We start from the raw sequence: 16,834 nt of genomic DNA, 5'->3' as shown, positions 1-16,834 counted from the left end.
AATGACACCGAGATTGACGCTGGTTTCGGCACCAATCTTGCCAACTGGAACTTGTGCCCAATTTTCCCGCGGAGCTCATTTGAAATTATAGTGCGGTAAATCGAGCACAAATTCAGTGTTGCCAACGTTAGGAATGTTACGGGCGGCTATTTTCTGCCAAGAGTCCTTTCCCAACCATCTTTAGCTGCTTCATCAATGAGTTTCCCTCCATCATAAGACCAGAAATGGGGATGTTCGCTGATGTTTGCACAGTGTTCAATTCCATTCGCAGCTCCTCAGAAAATGAAACAATCCATGCCCGCATGCAACAAGACCTGGATGACATTCAGGCTTGGGCTGATAAGTGGCAAGTAACATTTACACTGCAGAAATGCCAGGCAATAACCATCTCCAACAAGCTAACCATCTCCCCTTGATATTCAACGGCATTACCATCGCCGAATCCCCCATCATCAACATTCTGGGGGTCACCACTGACCAGAAACTTAATTGGACTAATCACATAAATGCTGTGGTAACAAGAGCAGGTCAGAGGCTGGGTATTCTGTGGCGAATGTCTCCCCTCCTGACTCCCCAAAGCTTTTCCACCATCTACAAGGCACAAGTCAGGAGTGTGATGGAATACTCTCCACTTGCCTGGATGAGTGCAGCTCCAACACTCTAGAAGCTCGACACCATCCAGGACAAAGTAGCCCGCTTGATTGGCACCCCATCCACCACCTTAAAACATTCACTCCCTCCACCGTGGCTGCAGTGTGTATCATCTGCAAGATGCACTGCAGCAACTCGCCAAGGCTTCTTCGGCAGCATCTCCCAAACCCACGACCTCTACCACCTAGAAGGACAAGGGCAGCAGGCGCATGGGAACACCATCACCTGCAAGTTCCCCTCCAATTTACACACCATCCAAACTTGGAAATATATCGCCGTTCCTTCATCGTCAATTGGTCAAAATCCTGGAGCCCCCTCGCTAACAGCACTGTGGGAGAACCTTCATCTCATGGACTGCAGCGATTCAAGAAGGCGGCTCACCACCACCTTCTCCAGGGTAATTAGGAATGGACAATAAATGCTGGCTTCGCCAGCGCCTCCCACATCCCAGATAAACCTTTGAAAGAGCTATTCAATTAGTTCCACTTTTCCCTGCTCTTTCTCCATAGCCCTGCAAATTTTTATTTTCCAAGTATTTATTCAATTCCCTTTTGAAAGTTACTATTGAAGCTGGTCTTTGCTGGTGGAGGGCGGGGCCTATTATAAATGAGCAGTGGACGATTTGGACGCACCTATCTTGCAAGCTGTTCAAACGAGTGAGGGAATTCGAGTACAGCGAATTTCCGGTGTAAATTAGAAGCGTGAATTTCCTCAGCAACAAAAACCCAGTGCAACTATGCTCTTGTGCTGGAGTTAGGCTAGAAACTCTCTGGAGTTTAATAGTGATTTTCTGTAATTTTTTTTTCTATATTATGGAGGCCTGCACTATACGAAGCCAAAGTGCTGTCAGCCTTAGGGCACATAAATATTACAGACCCCACACACACCACACCTTTTAAAAGAACTAGACAGCTGGAATTACCTTCCCAATGGGCATAATAATGGAATAGTTTCCATCGCAGTCTCCAGAGATTTATAAAAGGATAGAATTTTGGCAATACGAAAGAACGATTTGCATTTATGTAGCACCTTTCATGACCTCCCAAAGTGCTTTACAGCCAATGAAGTACTCGTTTGACGTGCAGTTATTGTTGTAATATGGAAATGTGGCAGCCAATTTGCACACAGCAAGCACCCACAAACAGCAACATGATAATGACCAGGTCACCTGTTTTAGTGATCATGGTTGACTGATAAATATTGGCCAGGATACCAAGAACTACTCCCCTGCTCTTCTTTAAAATAGTTCCGTGGGATCTTTTATGTCCACCTGAGAGGGCTGACGGAGCCTCGGTTTAATGTCACATCTGAAAGTTGGCACCCCTGACAGTGTAGCATTCCCTCAATGCTGACACTTGAGTGTAAGCATGGATTATGTGCTCAAATGCATAACAGTGCCGAGGTTACATCAGATGAAGTAAAAAAAACCTGCTGCACTATTTTGAAGTGGAGCAGGAGAGTTCTCCTGGTGTCCTGGCCAATATTTATCACTCTAACATCCAGTTTGTAAAAAGAAACAAAAAAAAAGACTTGCATTTATATACCATCTTTCACAATCTTAGGCTTGTCCCTAAGCACTTTACAGCCAACGAAGTGTTCTTTTGAAATGTGGTCGATGTTGTAATGGGAAATGCGGCAGCCAAATTGCGCACAGCAAGGTCCCAAAAGCAGCAATGTGATAATGACCAGAGGGATAAATATTGTCCAGGACACTGGGGAAAACTCCCCTGCTCTTCTTCGAATAATGTCATGGGATCGTCTACATCCACCCGAGAGGTTTAACATGTGATCCGAAAGGCCGTTTAAAGACTTCAAGTCCTGGTTATCTCCTCAGCGGTGCCAAATATTGGGAGTCCAGATGATCACGATTTGTAAAAGGTTGTGAGAATATGTCATTGCTGTAACAACTATGAAATGATTAGTATGAGTGCGAGAGACTAATTTCAGACCATTTTATAATAGCAATTCTCGTATGTCTGGAAGCTAACTTTGCCAAACTTGACTGGAACACTTTCCATAAAGCTGTCATTGGGAGCATTGAAAGAGATATGTTTCACTTACCTCATGACACAGTAGATCAATCAACTTTGCACAGCCTAGCGCCATTTGAAAATCTCAGATTAGCAACTCAATGTCTAATTTTCTGGGCGAGATTTTACTGCATGCGGTTAATAAGCAATATCTGCAGAACTTTTGAAATGGAAACACTTAAGCTTTTTACATCTCATAATGAAAATTACCCCCCAGTGGTATTAAGTTCTAGTTTTGTAACATTATTACTGAATATTGCCTTTGTCAATGAGAACATAGGAGATTATTTTAAAGTTATAAGCCTAGAAAATTCGGTGGTTTAGCACTAGCAGTTGAGGGCCACTTTGAAGGGAAAATTGCAGCCGCCTCGCTTGTGCCTGCTTCCGGCGGGTCCTGCAGTGACCGCCATTTTGGACAGGTTGGCAGCGCTGTCGATGCCTGCGCTTGCTGCAGATATGTAGATTAGGTAGATCGTGACGTTAGTGAGTGTGCAATGCTCACATGACACGTCTGCTATTTTCACCGTCGCTGCTCCACTTAGCGGGCTTTGTTAATCACGAACAGTTGACCTCATATTTAGCAGCAGGCAGGAGCCTCCAGCAGTGCTATTTAAAGGGATCATCTGCAACAACTTGCAGCTGACATGGTTTCTCAGTTTGACTGGGAGGAAAAGCAATGTGTGAAGAGGACACACAAAACCTGCAAAAGGACTGGCTAAGTAAGTGGACAAAAATTTGGCAGATGGAGTATAATGTTGCAACGTGTGAGGTCGTGCACTTTGGCAGAAAAAAATCAAAGAGCAAGTTATTATTTAAATGGAGAAAGATTGCAAAGTGCTGCAGTAAAGCGGGACCTGGGGGTCCTGGTGCATGAAACACAAAAGGATAGTACAGCAAGTGATCAGGAAAGCCAATTGTATTTTGGCCTTTATTGCAAAGGGGATGGAGCATAAAAGCAGGGAAGTCTTGCTACAGCAACATAGGGTATTGGTGAGGCCACACCTGGAATACTGCGTGCAGTTTTGGGTTCCATATTTACGAAAGGATATACTTGCTGTGGAGGCAGTTCAGAGAAGGTTCACTAGGTTGATTCCGGAGATGGGGTTGACATGAGGAAAGGTTGAGGAGGTTGGGCCTCTACTCATTGGAATTCAGAAGAATGAGAGGTGATCTTATTGAAACATATAAGATTATGGGCCCAAGTTTCGGGCCGTGACTAAATCGGCGCAGCCCGGACCTGGACGCCCGTTTTTCGCGCCGCAAAGTGCTCCTAAAAAAAAAACTCACCTATTCTCCGGCTCCCTGCTGGTCCTCTGGACCTGGGCGTGGCGCAGCATGAGCTGTGGGGGGCGGAGCTAGGTCCCTGCGCTGAAAACAGTGCCGGGACCTCTGCACATGCACGCGATACAGTGGTCGCGCATGTGCAGTAGCTTCAGGCGGCCAAAACTGTGTGGGAGGGGCCCGAAGCATGCAGTCCCTAGCCCTGGCCGAATGGCCTCACTGGGGCTGCGTGGATAAGGCTCACCTCCCACCCGACCGGACCCGACTTGACTCCCGCTCCCCGGACCAGACCCGACCCCCGCTCTCCCCCCTGCCCCGCCCCGGGTCCCCCCCTCCCCCACCCCACCCGGCGACCCGACCTCCGCTCCCTCCCCCCCCCCCGACCCGACCTCTGCTCCCTCCCCCCCCCCCCCCGACCTCCGCGACTCTTCTCCCCCCCGCCCCCCCCGACCTCTGCGACTCTTCCCCCCCCCCCCCCCCCCCCCGACCTCCGCGACCCCCCTCCGGACCCGAGACCCGAGGCCACCTACCTGTAAATCCAGCCCGAAGTCTTGGGCCCAGCCGTTCAGCCTCCTTCTCTCCCTCCCCTCTCCTTCCCTCCTTCTCTCCCTCCCCTCTCCTTCCCTCCCTCCCTCCTCTCTCCTTCCCTCCCTCCCTCCCCTCTCCTTCCCTCCCTCCCTCCCCTCTCCTTCCCTCCCTCCCCTCTCCTTCCCTCCCTCCCTCCCCTCTCCTTCCCTCCCTCCCTCCCCTCTCCTTCCCTCCCTCCCTCCCCTCTCCTTCCCTCCCTCCCCTCTCTCTCCTTCCCTCCCCTCTCTCTCCTTCCCTCCCTCCCCTCTCCTTCCCTCCCTCCCTCCTTCTCCTCACCCTGCCCTCCTCCTCCCACCCCCTCTACCTCCTTCCTCCTTCCTCCTTCCTCCCCCACCCCCCTTCTCCCTCTCCTCCACCCCCCTCCCCTCGCTGTCAGAAACACAGACACTGACCGACAGAGATTGAGAGACACACACACACACAGACAGACAGAGAGATAGAGACACTGACAGAGACACACTGAGGGGGCATCCCAGCACGCTGTTGGAGGACTCCCGGTGCTGCAGTCGGTAAGTAGAAAATGTTTTATTTCTTGATTTTTTTTTTAAATTTAAAAAATTTTGATTGATTTATTGGTTGATTTATTGATGTATTTATCATTTATTATTGATGATGGCTCTTTATTTGTAAAACTGAAGTGTTTAATGTTTGTAAACTTCCCTTTAAACCCCGCCCCCCCTCCCCCCCCCCCCCCCCCCCATTCCCTACACCTGATTTGTAACCTACGCCTGATTTTCTAAGTGTAGGCAAGGTTTTTCTGAGCGTACAAAAATCTACACTTACTCCATTCTAAGTTAGTTTGGAGTATGTTTTCACTGCCTAAACTTTCAAAACGGGCGTAAGTGGCCGGACACGGCCCTTTTGGGAAAAAAAAAATCTGTTCCAAACTGAAACTGTTCTAACTGACTAGAACTGGAGCAAACTAAATGCCGAGAATTGCAATTTCTAAGATACTCCATTCTAAACCAGTTGCTCCAAAATAACAGGAGCAACTCAAGCCGAAACTTGGCCCCCATGAGGGGGCTTGACAAGGTGGATACAGAGAGGATGTTTCCACTGATTGGGGAGACTAGAACTAGGGGTCATAATCTTAGAATAAGGGGCCACCCATTTAAAACTGAGATGAGGAGGAATTTCTTCTGAGGGTTGTAAATCTGTGGAATTTGCTGCCTCAGAGAGCTATGGAAGCTGGGTCATTGAATAAATTTAAGACAGAGATCGACTTTCTTAACCGATAAGGGATTATGGGGAGCGGGCAGGGAAGTGGACCTGAGTCCATGTTCAGATCAGCCATGATCGTATTAAATGGCGGAGCAGGCTTGAGGGGCTGTATGGTCTAGAAACATAGAAAATAGATGCAGGAGTAGGCCATTCAGCCCTTAGAGCCTGCATCACCATTCAATAAGATCATGGCTGATCATTCCCTCAATACCCCTTTCCTGCTTTCTCTCCTTACCCCTTGATCCCCTTAGCAGTAAGGGCCATATCTAACTCTCTCTTGAATATATCCAATGAACTGGCATCACCAACTCTCTGCGGCAGGGAATTCCATAGGTTAACATCTCTCTGAGTGAGGAAGTTTCTCCTCATCTCAGTCCTAAATGGCCTACCCCTTATCCTTTGACTATGTCCCCTGGCTCTGGACTTCCCCAACATCGGGAACATGCTACCTGCATCTAACCTGTCCAGTCCCGTCAGAATCTTATATGTTTCTATGAGATCCCCTCTCACCCTTCTAAACTCCAATGTATAAAGGCCCAGTCGATCCAGTCTCTCCTCGTATGTCAGTCCTGCCATCCTGGGAATCAGTCTGGTGAAACTTCGCTGCACTCCCTCAATAGCAAGAACTTCCTTCCTCAGATTAGGAGACCAAAACTGAACACAATATTCCAGGTGAGGCCTCACCAAGGCCCTGTACAACTGCAGTAAGACCTCCCTGCTCCTATACTCAAATCCCCTAGCTATGAAGGTCAATATACCATTTGCCTTCTTCACCACCTGCTGTACCTGTATGCCAACTTTCAATGACACCCAGGTCTCGTTGCACCTCCCCATTTCCTAATCTGCCACCATTCAGATAATCTGTCTTTGCGTTTTTGCCATCAAAGTGGATAACCTCACATTTATCCACATTATACTGCATCTGTCATGCATTTGCCCACTCGCCTAACCTGTCCAAGTCACTCTACAGCCTCCTAACGTCCCTCTCGCAGCTCACACCGCCAACCAGTTTAGTGTCATCTGCAAACTTGGGAGATATTACACTCAATTCCTTCATCCAAATCATTGATGTATACTGTAAAGAGCTGGGGTCCCAGCACTGAGCCCTGCGGCACTCCACTGGTCACTGCCATTCTGAAAAGGACCCGTTTATCCCGACTCTCTGCTTCCTGTCTGCCAACCAGTTCTCTATCCACGTCAGTATATTACCCCCAATACCATGTGCTTTGATTTTGCACACCAATCTCTTGTGTGGGACCTTGTCAAAAGCCTTTTGAAAGTCCAAATACACCACATCCATTGGTTCTCCCTTGTCGACTCTACTGGTTACATCCTCAAAAAATTCCAGAAGATTTGTCATCATGATTTCCCCTTCATAAATCCATGCTAACTTGGATCGATCCTGTCACTGCTTTCCAAATGCGCTGCTATTTCATCCTTAATAATTGATTCCAACATGTTCCACATCACTGATGTCAGGCTAACCGGTCTATAATTACCCGCTTTCTGTCTCCCTCCCTTTTTAAAAAGTGGTGTTACATTAGCTACCCTGCAGTCCATAGGAACTGATCCCGAGTCGATAAACTGTTGGAAAATGATCACCAATGTATCCATTATTTCTAGGGCCACTTCTTTAAGTACTCTGGGATGCAAACTATCAGGCCCCGGGGACTTATCGGCCTTCAATCCCATCAATTTCTCTCATACAATTTCCCGCCTAATAAGGATCTCCTTCAGTTCCTCCTTCTCACTCGACACTCTGTCCCCTAGTATTTCCAGAAGGTTATTTGTGTCTTCCTTCGTGAAGACAGAACTAAAGTATTTGTTTAACTGGTCCGCCATTTCTTTGTTCCCTGTTATAAATTCACCTGAATCTGACTGCAAGGGACCTACGTTTGTCTTCACTAATATTTTTCTCTTCACATATCTATAGAAGCTTTTGCAGTCAGTTTTTATGTTACCAGCAAGCTTCTTCTCATACTCTATATATTTTCCCCCTCTTAATTAAACCCTTTGTCCTCCTCTGCTGAATTCTAAATTTCTCCCAGTCCTCAGGTTTGTTGCTTTTTCTGGCCAATTTATTTGCCTCTTCCTTGGATTTAACACTATCCTTAATTTCTCTTGTTAGCCACGGTTGAGCCAACTTCCCCATTTTATTTTTACTCCAGACAGGAATGTACAGTTGCTGAAGTTCATCCATGTGATCTTTAAATGTTTGCCATTGCCTATCCACCGTCAACCCTTTAAGTATCATTTGCCAGTCTATTCTAGCCAATTCATGCCTCAAACCATCAAAGTTACCTTTCCTTAAGTTCAGGACCTTAGTTTCTGAATTAACTGTGTCACTCTCCATCTTAATAAAGAATTCTACCATGTTATGGTCACCCTTGCCCAAGGGGCCTCGCACAACAAGATTGCTAATTAGTCCTTTCTCATTACACATCACCCAGTCTAGGATGGCCAGCTCCCTAGTTGGTTCCTCGACATATTGGTCTAGAAAACCATCCCTAATGCACTCCACTGCATTGCTAGCAGTTTGGTTCGCCCAATCGATATGTAGATTAAAGTCACCCATGATAACTGCTGGACCTTTATTGCATGCATTCCTAATTTCTTGTTTGATGCTGTCCCCAACCCTACTACTACTGTTTGGTGGTCTGTACACAACTCCCACTTGCGTTTTCTGCCCCTTGGTATTCTGTTGCTCCACCCATACCGATTCCACATCATCCAAGCTAATGTCCTTTCTTACTATTGCATTAATTTCCTCTTTAACCAGCAATGCCACCCCACCTCCTTTTCCTTTGTCTATCCTTCCTAGATGTTGAATACCCCTGGATGTTGAGTTCCCAGCCTTGGTCACCCTGGAGCCATGTCTCCGTGATGCCAATTACATCATACCCGTTAATTGCTATCTGTGCAGTTAATTCGTCCACCTTATTCCGAATACTCCTCACATTGAGGCACAGAGCCTTCAGGCTTGTCTTTCGAACACACTTTGCGCTTTTAGAATTTTGGTGTAATGTGGCCCTTTTTACTTTTTGCTTTAAGTTTCTCTGGCCTCCACTTTTACTTTTCTTCTTTCTATCTTTTGCTTCTGTCCCCATTCTACTTCCCTTTGTCTCCCTGCATAGTTCCCATCCCCCTGCCATATTAGTTTAACTCCTCCCCAATAGCACGAGCAAACACTCTCCCGAGGACATTGGTTCCGGTCCTGCCCAGGTGCAGACCGTCCGGTTTGTACTGGTCCCACCTCCCCCAGAACCGGTTCCAATGTCCCAGGAATTTGAATCGCTCCCTTGTGCACCACTCCTCAAGCCACATATTCATCTGAGCTATCCTGCGATTCCTACTCTGACTAGCACGTGGCACTGGTAGCAATCATGAGATCACTACTTTTGAGGCCCTACTTTTTAATTTAGCTCCTAGCTCCCTAAATTCGTCTTGTAGGACCTCATCCCGTTTTTTATATCATTGATACCTATATGCACCACGACAACTGGCTGTTCACCCTACCTTTTTAGAATGCCCTGCACCTGCCCCGAGACATCCTTGTCTCTTGCACCAGGGAGGCAACATACCAACCTGGAGTCTCGGTTGCGGCCGCAGAAACGTCTATCTATTCCCCTTACAATTGAATCCCCTATCACTATAGCTCTCCCACTCTTTTTCCTGCCCTCCTGTGCAGCAGAACCACCCATGGTGCCATGAAATTGACTGCTGCTGCCCTCCCCTGATGAGTCATCGCCCTCAACAGTACCGAAAGCGGTGTATCTGTTTTGCAGGGGGATGACTGCAGGGGACCCCTGCACTACCTTCCTTGCACTGCTCTTCCTGTTGGTCATCCATTCCCTATCTGGCTGTGTACCCTTTACCTGCCCTAAGACCAACTCACTAAATGTGCTAGTCACATCATTCTCAGCAGCGTGGATGCTCCAGAGTTCATCCACCCGCAGCTCCAATGCCGCAATGCGGTCTGTCAGGAGCTGCAGGCGGATGCTCTTCCCGCACACGTAATCGTCAGGGACACCGGAAGCGTCCCTGACTTCCCACACAGTACAGGAGGAGCATAAAATGTGTCCGAGCTGTCCTGCCATGATTTAACCCTTGGGTAAACTTAAATTGGCAACAACAATGCTAAAGTTTACTTACTGATATAGAAAAGAAAAACTACTTGCCAATCACCAGCCGATCACTTACGCCATTCCTATTTCTTCTGTTCTTATGATTGGCACTGTGTAACCTTCTACAACTCTTGCAGCTTTCTAAATTTGTTTCATGTTCCTGAGGTGACGGGGAGTGCTGGTACAAGTGGAGAAAGGCTTCTGCTCACAGCACCTGTTCACAGTCATGTGGGCTCTACTTGCAGTCACCCTCGCGCTCGAGTATATTCAGGAGAGGGAGCGGAGGCAGCGAAGAAGAAAAGAAGAAGATGCATGCAGAGGGAGGAGGCGGAGTGCCAGGAGGACTCAACAGGAAGCCTTACCCACCTAGGATCTTACGAGAGCAATTCCCTTTTCCACTTAAGCCAGGAGCAGTGTATTAGGAGGCTCAGCTTCACAAAGGAGGTGACAGAATTCTGCCACCTCTTGCAACCAGACCTGCAGCCCCAGAGCACGTGACCAAGGCTCTCACAGTGGTCTTTAAGGTCACCATGGCCCTTAATTTTTCGCCAGGAGCTACTTTCAGTCTGGTGCAGGAGACCTAGCAAACATCTCGCAGTTCACCATCCATCGCTGCATCCAGGAGGTCACAGAGGCTCTCTACTTCAGGAGAAGGGACAATGTTGTCTTCTCTCTAAACAGGGAGAAGCAGGAGGAGCGCACATGTGGCTTTGCCAGGATATCGGGCTTCCCTATGGTGCAGGGTGCCATTGACTGCAACCATGTGGCTTTACGGACATTGCATACCAATCCTGAGCTGTTCCATAACTGCAAAGGCTACCACTCACTTAATGTGTGCAACCATGCCCAGCGCATCATGATGGTCAGTGCCCGCTATCCTAGCAGCAGTCATGATACCTTCATCCTGCGTCAGTCCTCTTCCAGCCACCACGTCTAACCCAAGGGTGGCTGCTCGGAGACGAGGGCTACCCATCCGCTCTGCACTTGGCTGCTGACTCCCCTCTGCAACTTCACCACTCGTGGCCAACACTCATATAATATCAGCCATGCTGCTACCAGGAATGTCATTGAGCAGACAATCAACAACAACAACTTGTGTTTATATAGCACCTTTAACATAGTGAAATGTCCCAAGGCGCTTCACAGGAGTATTATGAGATAAAAACATTTGACACCGAGCCGCATAAGGAGAAATTGGGGCAGGTGACCATAAGCTTTTAAGGAGCCTCTTGAAGGAGGAAAGAGAGGCGGAGAGGTTTCGGCAGGGAATTCCAGAGCTTAGGGCCTAGTCAACAGAAGGCACGGCCGCCAATGGTTGAGCAATTATAATCAAGGATGCTCAAGATGGCAGAATTAGAGGAGCGCAGACATCTCGGGGTGGGGGAGGGGTTGTGGGGCTGGAGGAGATTACAAAGATAGGGAGGGGCAAGGCGATTGAGGGATTTGTAAAGAAGGATGAGAATTTTGAAATAGAGGCGTTGCTTAACTTGGAGCCAATGTAGGTCAGCAAGCACAGGGGTGATGGGTGAACAGGACTTGGTGCGAGTTAGGACATGGGCAGCCGAGTTTTGGATGACCTCTAGTTTACGTGGGGATAGAATGTGGGAGGCCAGCCAGGAGAGCGTTGGAATAGTCAAGTCTAGAGGTAACAAAGGCATGGATGAGGGCTTCAGCAGCGGATTAGCTGAGGCAAGGGTGGAGATGGGCAATGTTACGGAGGTAGAAATAGGCGGTCTTAGTTATGATGCGGATATGTGGTCTGAAGCTCATTTTCGGGTCAGATATGACACCAAGCTTGCGAACAGTCAGGTTCAGCCTCAGACAGGATTTGGGGAGAGGGATGGAGTCAGTGGCTAGGGAATAGAAACATAGAAACATAGAAAATAGGTGCAGGAGCAGGCCATTCAGCCCTTCTAGCCTGCACCGCCATTCAATGAGTTCATGGCTGAACATGAAACTTCAGTACCCACTTCCTGCTTTCACGCTATACCCCTTGATCCCCCGAGTAGTAAGGACTTCATCTAACTCCCTTTTGAATATATTTAGTGAATTGGCCTCAACTACTTCCTGTGGTAGAGAATTCCACAGGTTCACCACTCTCTGGGTGAAGAAGTTTCTCCTTATCTCGGTCCTAAATGGCTTACCCCTTATCCTTAGACTGTGACCCCTGGTTCTGGACTTCCCCAACATTGGGAACATTCTTCCTGCATCCAACCTGTCCAAACCCGTCAGAATTTTAAACGTTTCTATGAGGTCCCCTCTCACTCTTCTGAACTCCAGTGAATACAAGCCCAGTTGATCCAGTCTTTCTTGATAGGTCAGTCCCACCATCCCGGGAATCAGTCTGGTGAATCTTCGCTGCACTCCCTCAATAGCAAGAATGTCCTTCCTCAAGTTAGGAGACCAAAACTGTACACAATACTCCAGGTGTGGCCTCACCAAGGCCCTGTACAACTGTAGCAACACCTCCCTGCCCCTGTACTCAAATCCCCTCGCTATGAAGGCCAACATGCCATTTGCTTTCTTAACCGCCTGCTGTACCTGCATGCCAACCTTCAATGACTGATGTACCATGACACCCAGGTCTCGTTGCATCTAACCTTTTCCTAATCTGTCACCATTCAGATAATAGTCTGTCTCTCTGTTTTTACCACCAAAGTGGATAACCTCACATTTATCCACATTATACTTCATCTGCCACGCATTTGCCCACTCACCTAACCTATCCAAGTCACTCTGTAGCCTCATAGCATCCTCCTCGCAGCTCACACTGCCACCCAACTTAGTGTCATCCGCAAATTTGGAGATACTACATTTAATCCCCTCGTCTAAATCATTAATGTACAATGTAAACAGCTGGGGCCCCAGCACAGAACCCTGCGGTACCCCACTAGTCACTGCCTGCCATTCCGAAAAGTACCCATTTACTCCTACTCTTTGCTTCCTGTCTGACAACCAGTTCTCAATCCACGTCAGCACACTACCCCCAATCCCATGTGCTTTAACTTTGCACATTAATCTCCTGTGTGGGACCTTGTCGAAAGCCTTCTGAAAGTCCAAATATACCACATCAACTGGTACTCCTTTGTCCACTTTATTGGAAACATCCTCAAAAAATTCCAGAAGATTTGTCAAGCATGATCTCCCTTTCACAAATCCATGCTGACTTGGACCTATCATGTCACCATTTTCCAAATGCGCTGCTATGACATCCTTAATAATTGATTCCATCATTTTACCCACTACTGAGGTCAGGCTGACCGGTCTATAATTCCCTGCTTTCTCTCTCCCTCCTTTTTTAAAAAGTGGGGTTACATTGGCTACCCTCCACTCGATAGGAACTGATCCAGAGTCAATGGAATGTTGGAAAATGACTGTCAATGCATCCGCTATTTCCAAGGCCACCTCCTTAAGTACTCTGGGATGCAGTCCATCAGGCCCTGGGGATTTATCGGCCTTCAATCCCATCAATTTCCCCAACACAATTTCCCGACTAATAAAGATTTCCCTCAGTTCCTCCTCCTTAATAGACCCTCTGACCACTTTTATATCCGGATGGTTGTTTGTGTCCTCCTTAGTGAATACTGAACCAAAGTACTTGTTCAATTGGTCTGCCATTTCTTTGTACCCCGTTATGACTTCCCCTGATTCTGACTGCAGGGGACCTACGTTTGTCTTTACTAACCTTTTTCTCTTTACATACCTATAGAAACTTTTGCAATCCGCCTTAATGTTCCCTGCAAGCTTCTTCTCGTACTCCATTTTCCCTGCCCTAATCAAACCCTTTGTCCTCCTCTGCTGAGTTCTAAATTTCTCCCAGTCCCCAGGTTCGCTGCTATTTCTGGCCAATTTGTATGCCATTTCCTTGGCTTTAATACTATCCCTGATTTCCCTAGATAGCCACGGTTGAGCCACCTTCCCTTTTTTATTTTTACGCCAGACAGGAATGTACAATTGTTGTAATTCATCCATGCGGTCTCTAAATGTCTGCCATTGCCCATCCACAGTCAACCCCTTAAGTATCATTAGCCAATCTATCTTAGCCAATTCATGCCTCATACCTTCAAAGTTACCCTTCTTTAAGTTCTGGACCATGGTCTCTGAATTAACTGTTTCATTCTCCATCCTAATGCAGAATTCCACCATATTATGGTCACTCTTCCCCAAGGGGCCTCGCACAATGAGATTGCTAATTAATCCTCTCTCATTACACAACACCCAGTCTAAGATGGCCTCCCCCCTAGTTGGTTCCTCGACATATTGGTCTAGAAAACCATCCCTTATGCATTCCAGGAAATCCTCCTCCACCGTATTGCTTCCAGTTTGGCTAGTCCAATCTATATGCATATTAAAGTCACCCATTATAACTGCTGCACCTTTATTGCATGCACTCCTAATTTCCTGTTTGATGCCCTCCCCAACATCACTACTACTGTTTGGAGGTCTGTACACAACTCCCACTAACGATTTTTGCCCTTTAGTGTTCTGCAGCTCTACCCATATAGATTCCACATCATCCAAGCTAATGTCTTTCCTAACTATTGCATTAATCTCCTCTTTAACCAGCAATGCTACCCCACCTCCTTTTCCTTTTATTCTATCCTTCCTGAATGTTGAATACCCCTGGATGTTGAGTTCCCAGCCCTGATCATCCTGGAGCCACGTCTCCGTAATCCCAATCACATCATATTTCTTAACATCTATTTGCACAGTTAATTCATCCACCTTATTGCGGATACTCCTTGCATTAAGACACAAAGCCTTCAGGCTTGCTTTTTTAACACCCTTTGTCCTTCTAGAATTTTGCTGTACAGGGGCCCTTTTTGTTCTTTGCCTTGGGTTTCTCTGCCCTCCACTTTTCCTCATCTCCTTTCTGTCTTTTGCTTTTGCCTCATTTTTGTCTCCCTGTATAGGTTCCCATCCCCCTGCAATATTAGTTTAACTCCTCCCCAACAGCACTAGCAAACACTCCCCCTAGGACATTGGTTCCGGACCTGCCCAGGTGCAGACCGTCCGGTTTGTACTGGTCCCACCTCCCCCAGAACTGGTTCCAATGCCCCAAGAATTTGAATCCCTCCCTGCTGCACCACTGCTCAAGCCATGTATTCATCTGCGCTATCCTGCGATTCCTACTCTGACTAGCACGTGGCACTGGTAGCAATCCCGAGATTACTACTTTTGAGGTCCTACTTTTTAATTTAGCTCCTAGCTCCTTAAATTCTTTTCGTAGGACCTCATCCCTTTTTTTACCTATGTCGTTGGTACCAATGTGCACCACGACAACTGGCTGTTCTCCCTCCCATTTCAGAATGTCCTGCACCCGCTCCGAGACATCCTTGACCCTTGCACCAGGGAGGCAACATACCATCCTGGAGTCTCGGTTGCGTCCGCAGAAACGCCTATCTATTCCCCTCACCATCGAATCCCCTATCACTATCGCGCTCCCACTCTTTTTCCTGCCCTCCTTTGCAGCAGAGCCACCTACGGTGCCATGAACTTGGCTGCTGCTGCCCTCCCCTGATGAGTCATCCTCCCCAACAGTACTCAAAGCAGTGTATCTGTTTGTGGTGGGCATTGAAAACAATGTCTTTGGTCCAATGGTTCCCACTGCCTTGACCACTTGGGAGAAGCCCTCCAGTACTCGCTGCAGCGGGTCTCCGATTTCGTGGTGGTCTGCTGCATGCCGCACAACCTGGCCATCATGAGGGCGTAGCTCTTGCCACCAGGATTGAGGCATGACATAAAGAGGGAGAGGAGGAGGATGAAGAGGAAGGGAGGAGGCAGGCAGCACATTTCCATTCCAGATGAGCTGCCTCATCAGACTCAGATTCCAGTGAATGAATCTCCAGATCCCTGCTACTCACCACATCCCCATCATAACATCTGTCACGGGACATCACAGCATCCTCCTGGGCACATAGCTGAAATGGGAGCCACCACAAGACAAACATTCCAAACAAAATTGATACATTTATCACAATCCAATCAACATTACAATATGAACTAATCACCCTTGTGCAATCCCTTAGCGCTGTCGTCCGTGTGCCTTTGCCTGCTCTAGTGCTCCTAGGCTATGCTCCCCTAGTGGCTGCAGCGTGGCTGGTGGAAGGCTACTGACTTTTCGTGGGGGAGACTACAGATGGCCTTGCAGGATGACCTCGACCAGCTGTGGAGCCCAAGAAGGCCCGGCTGTAGATTGCACGACGTGGGATGGGTGGGAGGTGTCTGGGCTGGCTGTCTGACAGGCAGCAGCAAGGGTGTGGTGGGAGTAGGAATGCTGTCATCCTGAGAGAGGACAGCAGGCTCCTGCTCCACAGACTCCTGCCACTTCCCCGGAGCGTCGCTCAGCATTCCGAGCAATCTGTCAGGTTGAGATGTTGGTTCACTTTCGCCTGTGCTGCAATGGAAGCCACGACATCGGCCATTACATGCAGCATCATGGCTAGGTCGACAAGGTCCATCCTGGAATTGTCTATCATTTCCATCATGGATATCATGAGCTCTAAGCTCTGCGCAAATTCCCGTGCAATGTTGGAGGCGGACTCCTCCATGGTCCTTGACATTGACAAGAGGCTCTCTGGCAGGCTTGCCATTGCACCTGGCATTTCGTTGTGCATGCCCATCACCCTTCTAAAGGCCGCCCCATCGACATCATGATCTAAGTCGTGTGCAGCAGAACCCATGTGCAAACCTGCCCTCTGGGGAACTGTCGTCTGAACTATCCTTTCCCCTGGCCTTGTTGCAGCCCACTCATGCCTGGTGCTTCGCCCTGTGCAGATCCCGCCTCTATACTACTGGTGTCTGCGAGTGTCAGATGCAGTGACAGTATGTCGTCGTCTTCTCCTCCTTCACTCTCCTCCACAACATGAGAGACAGGCTGGCCTGCTGGCAGTTCTTGGGTATCTGAAAGCAGAAAGGCACCAGGTTGTGGTGAGGGGA

General features: G+C 48.0%; 1 protein-coding gene across 3 annotated transcripts in view; it reads left to right on the top strand.

The window, feature by feature from the left end:
- LOC139268710 (amyloid-beta A4 precursor protein-binding family A member 1-like) overlaps nucleotides 1-16,834 on the top strand; it is a 206,645-nt gene that overhangs the window by 60,168 nt on the left and 129,643 nt on the right. The gene's annotated exons all lie outside the window — the stretch shown is intronic.

The sequence above is a fragment of the Pristiophorus japonicus genome, chromosome 1 (genome assembly GCF_044704955.1).
Source record: "Pristiophorus japonicus isolate sPriJap1 chromosome 1, sPriJap1.hap1, whole genome shotgun sequence".
Lineage (NCBI taxonomy): Eukaryota > Metazoa > Chordata > Chondrichthyes > Pristiophoridae > Pristiophorus > Pristiophorus japonicus.
Note: the sequence above shows the minus strand (reverse complement) of the source record. Positions and strands in the feature narration are given on the sequence as shown.